General features: G+C 38.9%; 1 non-coding gene across 1 annotated transcript; it reads left to right on the forward strand.

The window, feature by feature from the left end:
* The first annotated feature begins 14,703 nt into the window (after positions 1 to 14,703).
* On the forward strand, positions 14,704 to 14,806 carry LOC114113305 (U6 spliceosomal RNA). Its single transcript, XR_003588366.1, has one exon. It is a non-coding gene; the product is annotated as a U6 spliceosomal RNA (small nuclear RNA).
* Positions 14,807 to 15,419: the final 613 nt, after the last annotated feature.

A 15,419-nucleotide genomic window follows, 5' to 3' on the forward strand; every position in this document is an offset into this window, starting at 1 on the left:
ATACCTCTGACTACACCCAGGAAAGGGAGCAAGCCTCTAGAAGGCAGAAAACCCTGTTTTATTATTATTTGTTTTCACTTTGCCAATTCAATAAATGTATGATGGATCTTATGCACACCTAACTGAGCTAAGCACTGGGGATACTGACATCCTTAAGAATTTCTGAGTATAGTCAGGAATTTCACAATTACTCGGTATATTCCCCTATTTTTGTCTCAGTAGAGACAAATGAAGGGCAATAATTTTTTTTTAATTGCTTACCTCAAAGTTTCCCATATTTTGAGATGTAGTTTATACTTGGGTTGGAAGGGCAGGGTGGGAGTGGATCAGAAGACTAGGAAATCAGTATCTGTAATGGGTATACTAGTGATTATTCAGCTCAGCCTACATAAAATCTTCTGCTATTGATAAAGACCAAATAACAGAACTGTCACAGAATTATTGAACTCCATAAGTTGCCTTATCTGTATACTTCTTTTAACGTCTCCTTTGAGCAGGATTTTATTAATGTCATCAGTGCTCAATAATTAGTTAGTTAGTTCAATGTCAGACTCTTTGTGACCCCATGGACCACAGCATGCCAAGCCTCACTGTTCATCACCAACTCCCAGAGCCTACTCAAACTCATGTCCATCAAGTCAGTGATACCATCCAACCATGTCATTCTCTGTTGTCCCCTTCTCATCCTGCCTTCAATCTTTCCCAGCATCAGGGTCTTTTCCAAAGAGTCAGTACTCCCCATCAGGTGGCCAAAGTACTGGAGTTTCAGCTTCAGCATGAGTCTTTTCAATGAAAATTCAGGACTGATTTCCTTTAGCATAGACTGGTTGGATCTCCTTGCAGTCCAAGGGACTCTCCAGAGTCTTCTCCAACACCACAATTCAAAAGCATCAATTCTTCAGCGTTCAGCTTTCTTTATAGTCCAACTCTCACATCGATACATGTCTACTGGAAAAATCATAGCTTTGAATAGATGGACCTTTGTTGGCAAAGTAATGTCTCTGCTTTTTAATACGCTGTCTAGGTTGGTCATAGCTTTTCTTCCAAGGAGCAAGCATCTTTTAATTTCACAGTGCACTGCAGTCACCATCTAAAGTGATTTTGGAGCCCAAGAAAATAAAATATGTTACTGTTTCCATTTTTTCTCCATTTATTTGCCATGAAGTGGTGGAACCAGATGCCATGATCTTAGTTTTCTGAATGTTGAGTTTTAAGACAGCTTTTTCACTCTTTTCTTTCACTTTTTCCAAGAGACTTTTTAATTCCTCTTCACTTTCTGCATTAAGGGTGGTGTCATCCGCGTGTCTGAGGTTATTGTTATTTCTCCTGGCAATCTTGATTCCAGCTTGTGCTTCAATCAGCCCACCATTTTGCATATGTACTCTGCATAAATGTTAAATAAGCAGGGTGACAATATACAGCCTTGACATACTCCTTTCCCAATTTAGAAGCAATCCATGTCCAGTTCTAACTGTTGCTTCCTGACTTCCATACAGATTTCTCAGGAGACAGGTAAGGTGGTCTGGTACTCCCATGTCTTGAAGAATTTTCCACAGTTTGCTGTGACCTACACAGTCAAAGGGTTTGGCATAATCAATAAGGCAGAAGTAAATGTTTTTCCGGAACTCTCTTGCTTTTTGTATGATCCAACAGGTGTTGACAATTTGATCTCTGGTTCTTCTGCCTTTTCTAAATCCAGCTTGAACATCTGGAAGTTCACAGTTCATGTACTGTTGAAGCCTTGCTTGGAGAATTTTGAGCATTACTTTGCTGGTGTGTGAGATGAGAGCAATTGTGCGGTCATTTGAACATTCTTTGGCATTGCCTTTCTTTGAGATCAGAATGAAAACTGACCTTTTCCAGTCATGTGGCCACTGCTGAGTTTCCCAAATTTGCTGGCATATTGAGTACAGCACTTTCACAGCATCATCTTTCAGGATTTGAAAGAGCTCAACTGGAATTCCATCACCTCCACTAGCTTTGTTCATAGTGATGCTTCCTAAGGCCCACTTGACTTTACATTCCAGGTTGCATTCTGGCTCTAGGTGAGCGATCACACCTTCGTGATGATCTGGGTCTTGAAGTTCTTTTTTATACAGTTTTCCTGTGTGTTCTTGCCACCTCTTCTTAATATCTTCTGCTTCTGTTAGGTCCATACCATTTCTATCCTTTATTGAGCCCATCTTTGCATGAAATGTTCTCTTGGTATCTCTAATTTTCTTGAAGAGATCTCTAGTCTTTCCCATTTCATTGTTTTCCTCTACTTCTTTGCACTGATCACTGAGAAAGGCTTTCTTGTCTCTCCTTGCTATTCTTAGGAATTCTGCATTCATATGGGTATATCATTCCTTTTCTCCTTTGCTGTTAGCTTCTCTTTTTCTCAGCTATTTGTAAGCCCTCTTCAGACAACCATTTTGCCTTTTTGCATTTCTTTTTCTTGGGGATGGTCTTGATCACTGCCTCCTGTATGTCACGAACCTCTGTCCATAGTCCTTCAGGCACTCTGTCTATCAGATCTAATTCACTGGATCTATTTCTCACTTCCACTGTTTGATCATAAGGGATTTGATTTAGGGCATACCTGAATGATCTAGTGGTTTTCCCTACTTTCTTCAATTTCAGTCTGAATTTGGCAATAAAGAGTTCATAATCTGGGCCACAGTCAGCTCCCAGTCTTGTTTATGTCGACTGGAATTTCTCCAGTCGACAGTTTCTCCATCTCTGGCTGCAAATAATATAATCAATCTGATTTTGGTATTGACCATCTGGTAATGTCCATGTGTAGAGTCTTTTTTTGTGTTGTTGGAAGAGGGTGTTTGCTATGACCAGTGTGTTCTCTTGGCAAAACTCTGTTAGTCTTTGCCCTGCTTCATTTTGTACTCCAAGGCCAAATTTGCCTGTTACTCCAGATATTTCTTGACATCCTACTTTTGCATTCCAGTCCCCTATGATGAAAATGAGATCTTTTAGGGAGTTAGTTCTTGAAGGTCTTATAGGTCTTCTTGGAACCATTGAATTTCAGCTTCTTCAGCATTACTGGTTGGGGCATAGACTTGGATTGTTATGATATTGAATGGTTTGCCTTGGAAACGAACAGAGATCATTCTGTCATTTTCAGATTGCATCCAAGTACTGCATTTCAGACTCTTTTGTTGACTACGATGGCTACTCCATTTCTTCTAAGGGATTCTTGCCCACAGTAGTAGATATAATGGTCATGTGAATTAAATTCACCCATTCCAGTCCATTTTAGTTTACTGATTCCTAAAATGTTGATGTTCACTCTTGCCATCTCTTTTTTGACCACTTCAAATTTACAGACTCTTGGAGGCCACAAACAAAACCCTGTGAGCACCAGGACCCAGGAGAAAGGAGCAGTGATGCCGCAAGAGACTGGCCCAGACTTGCCTGTGAGTGTCAGGAGTCTCCGGCAGAGGCATGGGTCGGCAGGGGCCTGTGCAGGTTTGGGGGCATTGAGTGCGGCAGTGGGTGCATGGGACCCACTAAAGGAAGTCGCCATTATCTTCATTACCTTCACCATAGTTTGGTCTCAGGTCAAAGAACAGGGAGGGAATAGAGCCCTGCCCATCAACCGAAAATTGGATTAAAGATTTACTGAGCATGGCCACACCCATCAGGACAAGACCCAGTTTCCCCCACTGTCAGTCTCTCTGATCAGGAAGCTTCCATAAGCCTCTTATCCTTATTCATCAGAGAGTCCACAGAATGAAAACCACAATCACAGAAAACTAATCAAACTGATCACTAGGATAACAGCCTTGTCTAACTCAATGAAACTATGAGCCAGGTCAGAGCCCAAGAAGAGTTCTGACAAAACGTGGTCCACTGGAGAAGGGAATGGCAAACCACTTCAGTATTCTTGCCTTGAGAACCCCATGAACAGTATGAAAAGGCAAAAGATAGGACACTGAAAGATGAACTCCCCAGGTCTGCAGGTGCCCAATATGCTATTGTAGAAGAGTGGAGAAAACTCCAGAAAGAATGAAGAGGTAGAGCCAAAGTGAAAACAATGCCCAGCTGTGGCTGTGACTGGTGATGGAAGTAAGATCCAATGCTGTAAAGAGCAATACTGCATAGGAACCTGGAATGTTAGGTCCATGAATCAAGGCTGATGATAAGTTAAATATTTTAAATTTATATTTAAATATTGTCTATGCCCCTTAAACTGGGAGTTTGAACATGGAATCTTAATCTCTTGGAGAGTCAAAATGGGGATTTCCTTTAGGAAATCCTTTAGGAATTATGTCAAGATTATGTAGGAATCTTGATATTATTTATCAGTGTAAAGCTGAGCGCCGAAGAATTGATGCTTTTGAACTGTGGTGTTGGAGAAGACTCTTGAGAGTCCCTTGGACTGCAAGGAGGTCCAACCTGTCCATCCTAAAGGAGATCAGTCCTGGGTGTTCTTTGGAAGGACTGATGCTAAAGCTGAAACTCCAATACTTTGGCCACCTCATGCGAAGAGTTGACTCTTTGGAACAGACCCTGATGCTGGGAGGAATTGGGGGCAGGAGGAGAAGGGGACGACAGAGGATGAGATGGCTGGATGGCATCACTGACTCGATGGACATGAGCTTGAGTAAACTCTGGGAGTTGGTGATGGACAGGGAGGCCTGGTGTGCTGTGATTCATGGGATCGCAAAGAGTTAGACACGACTGAGCGACTGAACGGAACTGAAATCATTATTGTGGGCTTCCCAAGTGGTTTGGTGGTAAAGAATCCACCTGCCAATGTAGAAGACACAGATTCAATTCTTGGTTTGGGAAGATCCTCTGGAGAAGGAAATGGCAACTCTCAACCCACTCCAGTATTCTTGCCTGGGAAATCTCATGGACAGAGGAGCCTAATGGGCTCCTCCATAGGGCTGCAAAAGAGGTGGACATGAGTTAGTGACTAAACAACAACAAAATCATTATTGTAGGCGTTTATCAAATATTGCTTGTATAATTTGTTTAGGTCTGGATATTAATTTTTGTTAATATAGTTTTATTAAATATCTCAATAGCAAATGTAAATAAATGTAAGTAAATACTAAGTATGTAATGCTAAATAGTAAATATATAATACTTAAATGTATAAATAACATGAAATGTACAAATTAAACAAAATATATAATGCTAAATAATAATTAACATTAAAATAGTTATCAGATTCTCACTATCTAGCTGTTGTTTTAACAGCTTCTCAGTCTATCCATGTTTGGTAACCAAAATCCCCTGAATGTACTAGATACTTATCATTTCTTATTTAGGAGCTTTAGTAAATTTGAGTTAAAATAATTATAGGGAAATATTGTTCATCTAAATGTGCTCTCTACCTATATGACAAAAGTGAACAGCATTTTGATGAATTTTTTAAAAAAGAGGAACCCTTTCTTAAGGGATTTCAAAATACCCAGCTGATTTTGAGATAGATTTTAATGTTTAAATCATTTTATTTGTATATTGCACTCTTCTTATAAAATAGTTCGTTTGGCTAATGCCATCCTGGCATGACTATTTTTATAAGAGAAATTTTAAAGCCCTTCTATTTTTACTTCATTTTGTTATTTTTACAGTGATTTTAATATTATTATTGGTTAGAATAATCTTAATGTAATGTTAATATAACTGTAAATAATGTTCACTTTAAGTAATTTAAGTAGCTCCTTGTATTAAGGTAGCTGATGTACTGTGTTTACTGAAATGTGGAGACTCAGTTACTACTCCTCCACTAATTTGTGTGTTCTTGGGGTAGTCCTACAATAAAATTGAGGTGCATTTTATTCATCTTTAAAATAATAATAATTATGCCTTCTCTTTGCCTCATAAGGATGTTTTAAGAATTAATTGCATCTTTAAAATACACAGAGCTTTTTATCACCTTGTAAGTGGTGATAAAAGACAAGTAAGTGATATAACAAATATCAAATATATTATCACATTAGTACAAGATTTGCTTTCTTTGTGACTTGCTAAAAGGTACCATGTGTGGTAGTTTGGATTCTTAATAAAATCTATTTTATAAAATTTTAAGATCTTTTATTTATTTTTTATTGAAGTATAGTGCTGTACAATATTATGTTACAGGTGTACAATATAGTAATTCACAATTTTTAAAGATTGTACTGCATTTAGAGTTAGTATAAAATATTGGCTGTTTTGTATTAATATCTGTATATTCCCTGTATCGCATAGTGGGCTTCCCTGCTGATGGGCTGCTGTCTATGGGGTCGCACAGAGTCGGACATGACTGAAGTGACATAGCAGCAGCAGCTATTGTATAATATATCCTTGTAGCTTATTTTATACCTAATAATTTGTACCTCTTACTCCTATATAGTAGGAGTATTTTAATACGCCCTACCCCTATAGATGGGGAAACAGTGGAAACAGTGTCAGATTTTATTTTGGGGGGCTCCAAAATTACTGGAGATGGTGATTGCAGCCATGAAATTCAAAGACACTTTCTCCTTGGAAGGAAAGTTATGACCAACCTAGATAGCATATTGAAAAGCACAGACATTACTTTGCCAACAAATGTCCATCTAGTCAAGGCTATGGTTTTTCCAGTAGTCAGGTATGGATGTGAGAGTTGGACTATAAAGAAAGCTGAATGCTGAAGAATTGATGCTTTTGAACTGTGGTGTTGGAGAAGACTCTGGAGAGTCCCTTGGATGCAAGGAGATCCAACCAGTCCATTCTAAAGGACTGGGTGTTCCTTGGAATGAATGATGCTAAAGCTGAAACTCCAACACTTTGGCCACCTCATGCGAAGAGTTGACTCATTGGAAAAGACTCTGATGCTGGGAGGGATTGGGGGCAGGAGGAGAAGGGGATGACAGAGGATGAGATAGATGGATGGCATCACCGACTCAATGGACATGAGTTTGAGTGAACTCCGGGAGTTGGTGATGGGCAGGGAGGCCTGGCGTGCTGCAATTCATGGGGTCGCAAAGAGTTGGACACGACAGAATAACTAAACTGAACTGAACTGACCCCAGTATTCCTGGTGGCTCAGACGGTAAAGTGTCTGCCTACAGTGTGGGAGACCTGGGTTCAATCCCTGGGTCGGGAAGATCTCCTGGAGAAGGAAATGGCAGCCCACTCCAGTATTCTTGCCTGGAAAATCCCATGGACTGAGGAGCCTGGTAGTCCAAGGGATCCCAAAGAGTCAGAGACGACTAAGTGAATTCACTTTCTTTCACTTTCACCCCTATACTGCCCCTGTCCCCTTTCTTCTCCCCAGTGGTAACCATTAGTTTATTCTCCAGAATAGCTGTTTTCTTTTTTTTAACCATTTATATTATTTCACATTTCTAAGGAATACTTTTTTTAGAATATAATTGCTTTACAATGTTTTGTTAATTTCTGCTGTACAATGAAGTGAATCAGTTATATGCATACACACATCCCCTCCCTCTCGGACTTCCCACCCACCCACTACCCCCACCTATCTGCTGCTGCTAAGTCACTTCAGTCGTGTCCAACTCTCTGCGACCCCATAGATGGCAGCCCACCAGGCTCCTCTGTCCCTGGGATTCTCCAGGCAAGAAGACTGGAGTGGTTTGCCCTTTCCTTCTCCAATGCATGAAAGTGAAAAGTGAAAGTGAAGTCGCTCAGTCGTGTCCAACCCTCAGCAACCCCATGGATTGCAGCCTTCCAGGCTCCTCTGTCCATGGGATTTTCCAGGCAAGAGTACTGGAGTGGGGGCGCCACTGCCTTCTCCTACCCCACCTATCTAGGTCATCACAAAGCACCTAGCTGAGCTCCTTTTGCTATACAACAGGTCCCCACTAGCTATTTATTTTACACATGGTAGTGTATATTTGTCAATGCTAATCTCCCAATTCATCTCACCCTACCCTTCCCTCACTGTATTCATATGGTCATTGTCTATGTCTCTATTCCTGGCCCTGCAAAAAAGAAAATTATAATTTGGAGTAGCTACAACTACTACTCTTTCTAAATAATTCACTTCTCAAAAACAAAGAGTTTTAGATTTGGAGGGTATCTAAATCTTTTGTCCAACTTCCCACTCAGGGAAGGTATCATCTTTATAACCTGCCTAATAAATTGACTTCTAACCCCAAGCTTACCTTTTCCCAGGGACCATTTCACAGAGCAATGAATAGCATTTAAAAATTTTAGAGAAAAAGTTTTGAAATAAATATGTAGTGGAAATCAACAAAGCTAAAGTTCATTATTGTCTTATAACATGACACACCTCTAGCAAAATTAACAAGAATGAAAAAGACATGAACAAACATATTTGAAATGAAAATACGCAATTTAATTACAACTCTTTTCAAGGCTAAGCAAGTAGAATATTATCAACTTCATGTCATAGTTTTGAAAATTTGTGAGATGATTAAGTTGGAGATTTATATGAAAAGGATACATTTGCTCAAGGAGAAATGGAAAAACCTAAGTAAGAACTTCAGGACACAATAAGGCAACTGAAGGAGGCAACTGAACAGCCCCCCCACCTCCTGCCCCCATGCAAGACTTCTGTTTGCCTCTCTATGATTGAGGCTGCTTAATATATCAGTACATCAGTGCTACTTAAGTGTTTGTCATATGTTACACACACAAATGAATAAAGGTAGATTATGATAATAAAAATATATGATAAAATAAGCGATCATCTAAAACATCAAGTTTAGATCAGACTAGAGCTATATGGGAAACAGATGGGGAAACAGTGGAAACAGTGTCAGACTTTATTTTGAGGGGCTCCAAAATCACTGCAGATGGTGATTACAGCCATGAAGTTAAAAGACGCTTACTCCTTGGAAGGAAAGTTATGACCAACCTAGATAGCATATTGAAAAGCACAGACGTTACTTTGTCAATAAAGGTCCGTCTAGTCAAGGCTATGGTTTATCTAGTGGTCATGTATGGACGTGAGAGTTGGACTGTGAAGAAAGCTGAGTGCCGAAGAATTGATGATTTTGAACTGCAGTGTTTGAAGAAGACTCTTGAGAGTCCCTTGGAGATCCAACCAGTCTATTGTAAAGGAGATCAGTCCTGGGTGTTCTTTGGAAGGACTGATGCTAAAGCTGAAACTCCAATACTTTGGCTACCTCATGCGAAGAGCTGAGTCATTGGGAAAGACTCTGATGCTGGGAGGGATTGGGGTCAGGAGGAGAAGGGGATGACAGAGGATGAGATGGCTGGATGGCATCACCAACTCGATGGACATGAGTTTGGGTGAACTCCAGGAGTTGGTGATGGACAGGGAGGCCTGGCATGCTGCAATTCATGGGGTCGCAGAGTCGGACATGACTGATCGACTGAACTGAATTGAGAGCTATATGATACTAAATTATTCTTAGTTTTTCATAGCTAAGGTTTCACTATACCTAAAAATTACTTTAATCATTGGCTATAAATATTCAGAAACACGCTTAGAGGAATAGCTGCTATTCAGTTCTGGTTAACAGTGAGGACCAATTGAGCTACTCTTGTTTTAGAAAAAAAAAAAAAGAAACTCTGATTTTTAAATGTGAGCTCTTTTCAAATTCTAAGAGAATAAAGTAATTCAGAATTTGGTTACTAGCATCAAGAGATTAGAAAGTTTCTATTTTAAATGATTTGGTTATTTTCAATTTTTATAAAATTATGTTTATGACATATTGTTACTTTGCTTTTCTAAAACATTCTACTATAGAACTTAATTCTTTGGAAGAGTTTTCTGTAAGCCTTTAATTGTTCAGATTCTATTCCTTCATCAGTGCATAGTTAACTGTATACCCCTTGAAAAGAATTATGGAACCCTGGCAGTCCAGTGGTTAGCAATCCACTGGGGGCAAACGCTCCATGCCTGGTTAGGGGACTAAGATTCTGCATGCATGGCATGGCCAAAAAAAAAAAAAGAAAAGAAAGACATTTAGATACCTCTGTGGGTAAGGTTGCTGGATAAAACACAGGACACCCAGTTAAATCTGAAATTCAAATGGACAACAAATTATTACTTAGTATAATTAAATATTACATTGGACATACTTATGCCAAAAATTGCCTATTGTTCATCCGAAATTCAAATTTAACTGGACATCTGGCGAAATCTGACTACTCTATGTCTCAGTTTTCTAATAAATGTAATGAATGGTTTGAGTAGACAATCTCCAAAGACTTCCTCAGATTTAACATTGTATGATCCCTGTTTATTACAGTTAGACTTTAAAAAATATTTATTCATAATTCAAACCTTACAACATAGAGTATCATACTAATTTATCGCCATCTTATTGATGAATAAACTTACAAAATTATTTCTAAATTTTCCTTCAGATATGGGATTACAAATACCCATTAATAAATCTATGATAATTATAAAATTACTAGCTTCACTGAATTGACTTGACTTTAAAGTCTGAATGGAAGGATTATATTCCAAAACTAGCAATACTGTGTTTCACCAACTTACTCTTAAATTCCCCAACCTCTTCTAACATTCGGGGAGAAGAGAAAAGTTGAGATATTTCAGAATTAATTGGAAGGAAGCTCTTGGGTGTTGAAATATTAATGATAGCAATAGTTCAGCCTGTTCTATGGCATTAACAGATTGCAAAATTTGTAATATGCATAAGAATCATGCCTGGAGCTATGAGGCAACACTTAATCCAAATCAAAATATATATAGAGAAAAGTAGCTTACTTTTGCCAGGTGTAAAACTATGTTTTAGTGATATCCCAAATAAAAGGTCACTGATTATCATAAAAAGTTTCTATGTATCAGAGAATGAAGAGGTTAAAACTGATACGGTTGTACACAATTTTCATTAGCATCTTCAGAAAGAACATCTTAATCCCATTTTTATGTTTTTATCCCCCAAATAACTGTATTTATTTAAAACATTCCCAGATCTCTGTATGAGAATATTTGTTCCTTTCTGAGCAAAGTCATCACTTTATTTAAACAGAAAATCATAAATATCTAGAAAATATGTATTATTACCCCTGAAATTTACACAATAGCTCCTGTAACTATGTCATCATATAAAAACATACCAAATAAGAAAACCACTTTATTCAAGTAGTCTTATCTTCTACCTACTAGTCTTGCAATGTCTGATAACACTATACCTTCAACCCTGACCTAGAGTTCAGAGATGGGAAAAGATGTTCAACACGCTATTTACCTAATAACATTAATTTGCTGTGGTAGCACTTTTTAAAAGTGCTATCCTTGCAGCAAAGTAGCTGTAGTGCCAATAAAAAATTAAAAAATAGAAACCAGAAGTAATTTTTGTTCCTAGCTGTGCCATTTCACTTGTACTGCAGTTTCAGGCAAGTCACTTGCTGCAGTTTCCAGAACTGTTAAGTGGGGATAGCAGTGTCTGTCTCTGCAAACTCTTGAAAGGCTTGACCCAGTCTCAGTAAACAAAAGTGTTTCGCACGGTGTTATAGTACAAAGTCTTTTTATTAATCATCCACCTATAAAATTCAACAGTTCTTGACAGTGAGCTTGATTGCTCAGCACAGAGACAAAAAGAACTTAGAGATCATGGAATATTTATAAACTCATTATAGAGATAAGGAAATTGAAAATTCCCTGGTTGAGTCACTTGATTAAGATCATCAAAAGCACAAAAAGCCAGAAGTCTCAGCTTGGAGCAGGAAGACTTCTGCTTCATAAACAGAGCCTTAACCAGGACACGGGTGACTCCCATTTGTAACATTCTTTAAGAAAAGGATCTCCATTACCTTCCCTGGACACTGATTTTATCTTCACTGGTGGTTTTTCTCTACCAGGAACAGTAATTCTCCTAATGTCACCCTGATAGTGAATAGCCAGACCAGGGACATGAACTCAAATCTGCCTGGCTCCAGAGCCTGAGCCACTGTGGTAGGTAGTTAATTACACACATGCTCACTCAGCCTCCCAAGAGAAAAGGCAGAGAAAGGGGTGGCAAGCCCTGCCAGAAGGAAATGTGCTGAGACATGTTAGATTTTTAGGCCTGGAAAGCCAGAGCCAGTGGCTGCCTGGCTCAAAGTTGTACATTTTGATACATGGAAACTGACAAGCAGTTAAGAGTTTACCAAGCTCTTTAGAATTTATAAAAGGAGAAGTGTAGTTCCCAGTTATAGTTGCAATTTAACAGGCAATATTAAAATGCTAAACACCAAGATTTTAATTGTATTATATCAAATAGATACTATTTAAATTGATTTTTCATCCTTAGCCTTTTGTTAAAAGAGAGGAAATAACCATTATTTGAATGGCATTTAAATTTTAAATCACACGGGTATTTTTTAACACCACTGATTCTTTAATGACTTAAAAGGGAATATTCTCTTCCAATGAGTCGGAAAACTTACTGCCAATCAGTAACAGATTACATAATAAGGAACAGAAATTCACTTTGACAAAAGAGCATCTTAAAAAGTGAAGGAGAAAGTGGGTTTTAGACAACATGGTGCTGACTTATCTAAATGTGTAGCTTGAAGTTTGGATGGGTACTGAGAAGTGGCCCTCCTGCATGTCCGCTGTACTAAATATTTTATAGATCCACATGCCATGCTTGTTTCTCCAGGCCTTATCTTTATCCTAGAAAGTATGCATATTAATTAGAAAGTCTATGCCTAGAAATGTTTACGATGATATAGACATATAACGCCATTTATAAGAGACGTGATATGCAATAAACAGGAGGCATTTATTACAGTAACACTTGATAACATGAATAGTTATACTACCACTTCATTTGAGTATGTCATTTATTTTACATGTTATAAATTTCATGAGAATTCTTTACATATAAAAATAGCTATGGTTATCAAAAACTATATAGTAAAGCTTTTAATTAAATTTAACTGACAAACACTCATGAAGCAATTTCAATGGACAAAATGAATCCTGTAAGTTTTGCAAAGATGGGCTCAATGAAGGACAGAAATGGTATGGACCTAACAGAAGCAGACGATATTAAGAAGACGTGACAAGAATACACAGAAGAACTGTACAAAAAAGATCTTCATGAACAACATAATCATGGTGGTGTGATCACTCACCTAGAGCCAGACATCCTGGAATGTGAAGTCAAGTGGGCCTTAGAAAGCATCACTATGAACAAAGCTAATGGAGGTGATGGAATTCCAGTTGAGCTGTTTCAAATTCTGAAAGATGATGCTGTGAAAGTGCTGCACTCAATATGCCAGCAAATTTGGAAAACTCAGCAGTGGCCAAAGGACTGGAAAAGGTTAGTTTTCATTCCAATCCCAAAGAAAGGCAATGCCAAAGAATGCTCAAACTACCACACAATTGCACTCATCTCACATGCTAGTAAAGTAATGATCAAAATTCTCCAAGCCAGGCTTCAGCAATACATGAACCATGAACTTCCAGATGTTCAAGCTGGTTTTAGAAAAGGCAGAGGAACCAGAGATCAAATTGTCAACATCCGATGGATCACAGAAAAAGCAAGAGAGTTCCAGAAAAACATCTATTTCTGCTTTATTGACTATGCCAAAGCCTTAGACTGTGTGGATCACAATAAACTGTGGGAAATTCATCAAAAGATGGGAATACCAGACCACCTGACCTGCCTCTTGAGAAGCCTATATGCAGGTCAGGAAGCAACAGTTACAACTGGACATGGAACAACAGACTCATTCCAAATAGGAAAAGGAGTAGGTCAAAGCTGTATATTGTCACCCTGCTTATTTAACTTCTATGCAGAGTACATCATGAGAAACGTTGGACTGGAAGAAACACAAGCTGGAATCAAGACTGCTGGGAGAAATCTCAATCACCTCAGATATGCAGATGACACCACCCTTATGGCAGAAAGTGAAGAGGAGCTAAAAAGCCTCTTGATGAAAGTGAAAGAGGAGAGTGGAAAAGTTGGCTTAAATCTCAACATTCAGAAAACAAAGATCATGGCATCTGGTCCCATCACTTCATGGCAAATAGATGGGGAAACAGTGGAAACAGTGTCAGTCTTTATTTTTCAGGGCTCCAAAATCACTGCAGATGGTGATTGCAGCAGTGAAATTCAAAGATGCTTACTCCTTGGAAGGAAAGTTATGACCAACCTAGACAGCATATTCAAAAGCAGAGACATTACTTTGCCAACAAATGTCCGTCTAGTCAAGGCTATGGTTTTTCCAGTGGTCATGTGTGGATGCAAGAATTGGACTGTGAAGAAAGCTGAGTGCCGAAGAATTGATGTTTTTGAACTGTGGTGTTGGAGAAGACTCCTGAGAGTCCCTTGGACTAGACGGAGATCCAAACAGTCCATTCTAAAAGCTATCAGTCCTGGGTGTTCTTTGGAAGGACTGATGCTGAAGTTGAAACTCCAGTACTTTGGCCACCTCATGTGAAGAGTTGACTCATTGGAAAAGACTCTGAGGCTGGGAGGGATGGGGGCAGGAGGAGAAGGTGATGACAGAGGATGAGGTGGCTGGATGGCATTATAGACTCGATGGACATGAGTTTGAGTGAACTCCAGGTACTGGTGATGGACAGGGAGGCCTGGCATGCTGCAATTCATGGAGTCGCAAAGAGTCAGACATGACTGAGCCACTGAACTGAACTGAAGTTTTATAATTACATATATTAGACATTATACTAAACATGAAATCAATTAAAAACTGTTAAAATATTTTCCTATGTATACCTTTGTCTTCAAAAAGAAAAAAGCTTTCGAATTAAAAAAAATCGAGAATTTTTCATAAAATAGTGATTTCTAATGCTTGCTTCAGCAGTACCCATACTAAAATTGGAAGGATACAGAGAAGATTATCATGGCCCCTGCACAAGAATGGCATGCAAATTTGTGAAGCATTCCATATTTTCATTACCAATGGTATTTTTCACAGAATGAGAACAAAATATTTTACATTTGTATGGAAACACAAAAGATCCCCCAAAGCCAAAGCAATCTTAAGAAAGAAAATTGGAGCTGGAGGAATCAACCTTCCTGACTTCAGATTACACTACAAATCTACAGTTATCAAAACTATATGGTACCAGCACAAAAGCAGAAATATAAATCAATGGAACAAGATAGAAAGCTCAGAGAAAAGCCCACACATCCGTGACAAAGGAGGCAAGAATATACAATGGAGAAAAGACAGCTTCATTAACAAATTGTGCTGGGAAAACTGGACAGCTACGTGTAAAGAATGACATTAGAACACTTCTTATGTAGAAGGCAATGGCACCCCACTCCAGTACTCTTGCCTGGAAAATCCCATGGACAGAAGAGCCTGGTAAGCTGCAGTCCATGGGGTCTCGAAGAGCCGGACATGACTGAACGACTTCACTTTCACTTTTTACTTTCATGCATTGGAGAAGGACATGGCAACCCACTCCAGTACTCTTGCCTGGAACATCCCATGGACGGAGGAGCCTGGTGGGCTGCAGTCCATGTGGTCGCACAGAGTTGGACACGACTGAAGTGACTTAG

The sequence above is a fragment of the Ovis aries genome, chromosome 2, assembly GCF_016772045.2.
Source record: "Ovis aries strain OAR_USU_Benz2616 breed Rambouillet chromosome 2, ARS-UI_Ramb_v3.0, whole genome shotgun sequence".
NCBI classification, from domain to species: Eukaryota; Metazoa; Chordata; class Mammalia; order Artiodactyla; family Bovidae; genus Ovis; species Ovis aries.